The sequence below is a fragment of the Eptatretus burgeri genome, chromosome 8, assembly GCF_056783735.1.
Source record: "Eptatretus burgeri isolate ZD-2024b chromosome 8, Ebu_testis_v1, whole genome shotgun sequence".
Taxonomy (NCBI): Eukaryota; Metazoa; Chordata; class Myxini; order Myxiniformes; family Myxinidae; genus Eptatretus; species Eptatretus burgeri.
In genome coordinates this window covers 32828148-32834147 of record NC_140968.1, presented here as the reverse complement: position 1 = coordinate 32834147, position 6000 = coordinate 32828148, and the positions used below count along the sequence as shown (strand labels likewise).

The following is a 6000-nucleotide window of genomic DNA, read 5'->3' as shown; positions in this document are numbered from 1 at the left end:
TTACATCTTGTAGATGTAACAGCTGAGCGTAGGAAATCCCACCTGAACTCCTTCATCCCTGAAGTGTACATCTCTTCAGCTGTGCCATTATTAGACTGACATGAAAGTGAAGTTGTGTTGCTATTTAAGAGACAGATATTGCTAAAGGAATACTTAATTTGTTTCTCTCTGCATAAATGTTTGTGTCACTTGATATGTTTGTCTTGTCTGTCTTTCATGGTGTCTCCTTCTCTCTCTCTCTCCTCTCTCTCTCTCCCTCTGCCATGCAGAATCATTAATTGCCAGCAGAAAAACGACGAGTCGTCAGCAGGCCCCGAGGGATATTTCTCAATTCGGGCCTTCTTGGCGGCTTTTTTCTTGGAAATATTCTCGCTCAGTTGTCAAGCTCCGCATCTGTTTCAAACCTGTGAATGGGGAAGATATGCCCACAGGTATGGCCAGAGCAAACAGAACCGTCGCCCTTTGGAATTGAAATACCAATGCGATCAAGAAACATGGTGTGTAAATGGATTTGCGAAGCGACGAATAATTGGCTAACAGGCAATCTTCCACATCGATGGTGACACATTCCTTCAGACCAACATTTGATGCAATTTGCTTGCAAACTCGAATCACGAGTGGTTGACTACATTAGATGAACTTGATCAAAATTGATGAACATTTGGCATTCTCGGATCGATGATTGCACAAAACAAATTAAATCACTTGTTCAACTATAGATTGTCCAACTGTTGCTCCACTCATGGTGTCTACACCGGAAGAGACGCGTGATTGTACATGTACCAACAGCAGAAGGTTAGGTAAGAGGCAGACGTAAGATGGACGTACAAACAACGGCAGCAAGATAAATAATAAAATGATGGTAGGTATACGTGGGGAAAGGGTAGGGGGCTCAGTTTTCCATTTTCCCAGTTTCTCTCCACCCTGCACTTACCATAATAATTTTCAGCATTTTCTTTCACATCATACTTTAAGTCAACTAATATAGATTCATTTCAAAATTACTTTGTGATGTTTACTTTTTCCCCAGGGATTATGGACACTCATCTCCAATGATCGTGCAACACCTAAACTGCTGGGCATGTCTTTTGCAAAAGTTTTTGGGACACAAGGACCCTCAGACTCCTTTTCAAAATACAGGATTCACCACCACCACATGGGAGCCAAGGTGAGATGGTGGAGAACCTTTGCCTTGAAGGACTGAAAGGAATAATGAGGTCCCAGAAGGTGGACAAGGTGGTTTGATGATGAACATGACTGTGGGGCTGGATACGGAGAGATGGTACGCAAAGAGAAAGCAGGAGGTACCAAACTCAACGATCGATGATAGACGACTCAAGAATCCAAATCGCTTGGAACAAGGAAAAGGTGAGCTTGAGGTCTCAACACACTTCCAGGAGAAGCAACAACGAATCGGAGTGATATGGAGTACAGTCAGAGCCAAATGCTCCAGAACTCTGTATATACAGGGTGTTTCAAAAAAGTGGACAATTTGAACGTTTTATTGCAGAACAATTAGAAAAGGTAGCAAGTTCAGTGATACATTGATGGAAAGCATACACCATGCTATTTTCAAATCACTCATGATACTGCTTGTAATTGACATTTTTAATGTGTGCTCTGCCTGTTCCCAGCATACCCCATCTGGCATTCAATGCACAGAAGCAAGTAGACTTGGGGCCCTTGAGAGGTATCTCAGACACCTCCTCAAGAGGCTCAGTACCCCAGAAGATGTTGTTGTGATTATTAATAACTCCATTCAAATGGAAGTGTGCTGCACTGAACCACAAGGAGTTGATCCAATTTGGGTACCTTTCTATTCAGTCTCAATCACACATTGTTACTCGGCTTTCCATGTTATTGAGAGTTAGTTTATGCCTTAGATATGATGTAGGGGTAGAGCTTGAGTTCAGAAATGAGAATTCGCCACACAGATGAGGCTGAGATCACCAGTTCTCGGGAATGCCAACGGTTGGATTTCTTCGGACTTTCGAGAGCAGAATCTCTCACAAGATCAATGTTCCCTTGGTCCTTTCAACACTGGGGGGGGGGGGGGGGCACTGTTGCCTTAATTTTGATTTTTCACGCTTCCATGTGCTAGGAAGTGCTCCTCAACCACTGAATGCTCCCATTGGAAGGTCCGTTATGGGTGTGAACATTGCAATACTAACAGTATCATCGGTGCACCTGCACATAAGATTTTGTCTCAAACCACAAAGTCGTGATTCACTTTTCGTTCCACTGTGAACAATATAGTTGATGTAGGGTCCCACTGACTACTTGTAAGAAATAACATACCACTACCACCACAACCTGCAAGAGAGAAGAGTATAGCATTAGAAAAGACTCTCAGGCTGCTCAAATAGTCCACTTTTTTGACACACCCTGAGCAGATGGAGGCATTCAGAGGTACCAATCAAGCATGTCTTTGACCGCTGTTTTCTTTCTGGTCTTGCACACTCTGCTATTTCCGTGCTTTGTCCCCCCCCCCCCCAGGTATCTGCAGGGTGCACATGGTCCACCATCAACCCCCTTCTGGAGAAAGTGCAGAATCACTGCTCACCTCCACTCATTCGTTCCTCTTTTTTTTCCCCCACCTGTGGAATCAACTTCCACATTCTCTTCAATCCCATCCTTTCCTCCATGTCTTCAAGACAGCTGTTCACCATCATCTCAGATCATCCCCCATCCACACCCATGATATTTTCTACTTCCTTCCTGAGAGTTTTCTTTTGTATCCATTTTGTCCACCCCATACATCCTCCTCTACCCCTCATTTCCCCCATACTCATTTATCCATGTCTCACTCGAGTGTCCCTCATCCGTGCTGTCGGTGTGTTCCCACCCGCTCTTTCTGCTGTTGCGTTCTGACACGTTCTCTGTTTTAGCTCCTCCTCCAAACAGAGGCTTCTCGGTTTTATATACAAAAAAGTATCTTTAAGATCTTATGTACTCTCATGAAGTTTGTTTTTGGAATCCAATTTGTAGATATGTTCAGGTCCAAATACAATCATTGCTTTTACTATTTTAAAGATAGGAGCAGTATCGATTCTGTTCAGAAAAGAAAAAAAAAATGTTTACAGTGTCTAACCAAAATGACACACATCGAGTTTGAGTTCCTGTCGATTGTGTTGTCTAATTTGTCTCTCAAGGCATCACTGCAATTATTTCACGTGTCATTATATTGTTGTAGGCATTGCCACCAGGTGGTGCCCATCTCCTCAGGATATAGTCAGGGCAAATATTTTGAATTTTACATGGGTACCGACCAAATTATTTTCGACTCGTACTGTGGGATGCTAAACGTCCACAAGCAAGTGCAAACAAGATGGTTGACCCAGCTTAACATCCCTTCTGAAAGAGCAGCATACTCGAGGATGCAGCGCTTGGCCTGAGAAGCAATTCACTGACGGCAACATGTTCTCGTTCAAAGACCAGACCGGTGTGTGACGTAACAGGCAGAGATCCCAGAAGGGCAAGATACCCCTCGTGTTGTCAGAGTGCCTGTTTTGTGTAAATGAGGTTGGAAATTGGGATAAGCTACACCAGTGGGGTAATTCCGAGGAAGCAGCTTGATTGGTATTTTTAGGATTCATCCTTCACAAGTCAGAACAGAAGAAATAGAAATCTGTATGGTTATTACCCTACTACACATGAGGCTATTTTAGGCTGACAAAGTGCTGAATGGAGTGTGGGTTTTGGGGATCTCATCAGCACTCGACACTGGTAGTGTCTCTACGCTGGTGGTTGTCAATTCAAGCAGACTTTCTTAAATTTAGAAACGACCAAAAATTTATATTAATCTTCAAAATCGGTTCGTCTGTTCAGTGTTCCTGTCTGAGCACATGGCTCATGGTGCTGGATTGCTGGCAATCCCACAAGGGCCAAATCTCAAATCCCATGTTGCCTTTTAAAATGTTTCCATTTTCTCGCAATGTTCTTGTCATTCACATACAAGTTCTCCGAGACTCTGACATTTCCGCATGCTTTTGTCTGATATGCAGACCTGCCTGCCTGTCCTTCTCTCTCAACTTCTCTTAATGGTTCCAATTAGCAGACCGTCTGCAAGAGACAGGGTTTGGTTGTGCGTGCGTCTGCATTTGGTTGTGTGTGTGTGTGTGTGTGTGTGTGTGTGTGTGTGTGTGTGTGTGTGTGTGTGTGTGTGTGTGTGTGTGTGTGTGTGTGTGTTGATTTGGTTGTGTGTGTGTTTGTCTGCATTTGGTTGTGTATGTTTGTCTGCATTTGGTTGTGTGTGTGCATCTGTGTTTGTGTGTGTGTGTTGATTTGGTTGTGTGTGTGTTTGTCTGCATTTGGTTGTGTATGTTTGTCTGCATTTGGTTGTGTGTGTGCATCTGTGTTTGTGTGTGTGTGTGTGCGTCGGTGTGTGTGCGTGTGTGTGTGTGTGTGTGTGTGTGTGTGTGTGTGTGTGTGTGTGTGTGTGTTAAACTTTTTTCCCATTTGAACTTTTGTAATTAAATTTTAAACAAACCTTCATTATGAGAATATGGAGGAATAATTAATAATTGGGTCAATGTGTCAAAGGTCAAGGTCACAAAATCGTCAATTTTCATTAGATTGACAATATTTGAACAGAATTTGAATATCGGGTCACTGAACTGGGTCACCATTGCTATAAGCCTATTGTTTTTGAGGTCCAAAGGTCAGGGTTGTCGCAACTGATTTTGCAAGTACTGGTCTATGACCGATTGTTAACGAAAAAAAAAATATTTTTTTTTGATAAGTATATCGATCGCTTCTGTTTGTCTGTCCGTTCACCTTTAATTGCCTAGAGGTCACAATTTTAAACCAAACTTCACAAAACTACAACAAATGGTGGAGTTGACGGTCCAACAATTGTATTTAATGAGGTCAAAAGGTCAAAAGATCATCTTAGGCCAAAGGGCAACTTTTTCAGATTTCTAAAATCCTCAGTTTTCATCCGATTGACTTGAAATTTGAAGAGGTTTTGCATTTCAGCTCACTGAATACAGCCAATTATTGAGGTCAGCATATGCCAAAAGGTCAACATAGGTCAACACAGATGTTGTTTTCTGGCTCTTCAATTCTGGGATTCTGCTACCTTGGTCCAATACATCCAGACTCATTTTTCATATTTTGATTTATATTGGGCCTCGGTTCAGTTTTTAACTGGTCAAAGGTGAAGCACTAAATTAACACATTTTGCCTTGCCATTCCCTTGTATTTTATTCGATAAAGATGAAATTTGGCAAGAAGGTGTTTTGAAATAGCCCAGATATAGATCTGTACAAAATTTGGATTAGTGTTGTTTTTGGGATTACACAGGGGGTTAAACATCAAGAGCCACAAAACTATATGCAGCATTGTGAATGCCATAAATTCATGATGCATGGTTATTCGGTTATTTTGATGTCCGAGGTGAAGTCGATGACCTTTGATCAAACCGAATGTTACCATATGTAATGATTCATCAAATGTTGTTTGAAAAAATGAATGTTGTTATTATTCAAAGTTAGACTTCCACTGGTATTCCATGAAAGTTGTTAATTTAGATTGTTAAATGTAATTCCTGTTAAAATGTTGAACTCGGTGGTGCAGTGTGGATCCATGCTGTCGGACTGTGTTTTTTTTTTTCTGACGCCATCTTAGAATTCCGGGAAGCATGGTTCGGGCACTCGTCTGTTCTGGATGTCCAGAGGCGAGCTATATGTATGAACCTTGATGGTGATGTGTGTTTAAAAACGCAGTAAATTATCATCCTGGTGAGTGTTTGGAATGTTTCATGCGGAGTCCATTTCATTAGTTGATTTGATAAATTCAGATTACTCATTTAAGATAATCATATCAATTAATCAAACGTGTGTAATTATGAGAGTCACTCATGGACTTCTATATTATTTTTGTAGGCAACCTATCCACTGCTTTCTCTTCTTCTCTCAGTTTCCACACAAATAAATTCGCTGTGCATTGACGACGTGTTCCCATCTATTTAATTGAACCAACAGTTTAAATATAGATTTT

General features: G+C 41.6%; 1 long non-coding RNA gene across 1 annotated transcript; it reads left to right on the top strand.

Moving 5' to 3' along the window:
• Positions 1-275: 275 nt before the first annotated feature.
• LOC147021470 (uncharacterized) lies at positions 276-4251 on the top strand. Its single transcript, XR_015060804.1, has 3 exons — positions 276-431; positions 1031-1368; positions 2497-4251. It is a non-coding gene; the product is annotated as an uncharacterized LOC147021470 (long non-coding RNA).
• The last annotated feature ends 1749 nt before the right edge of the window (positions 4252-6000 follow it).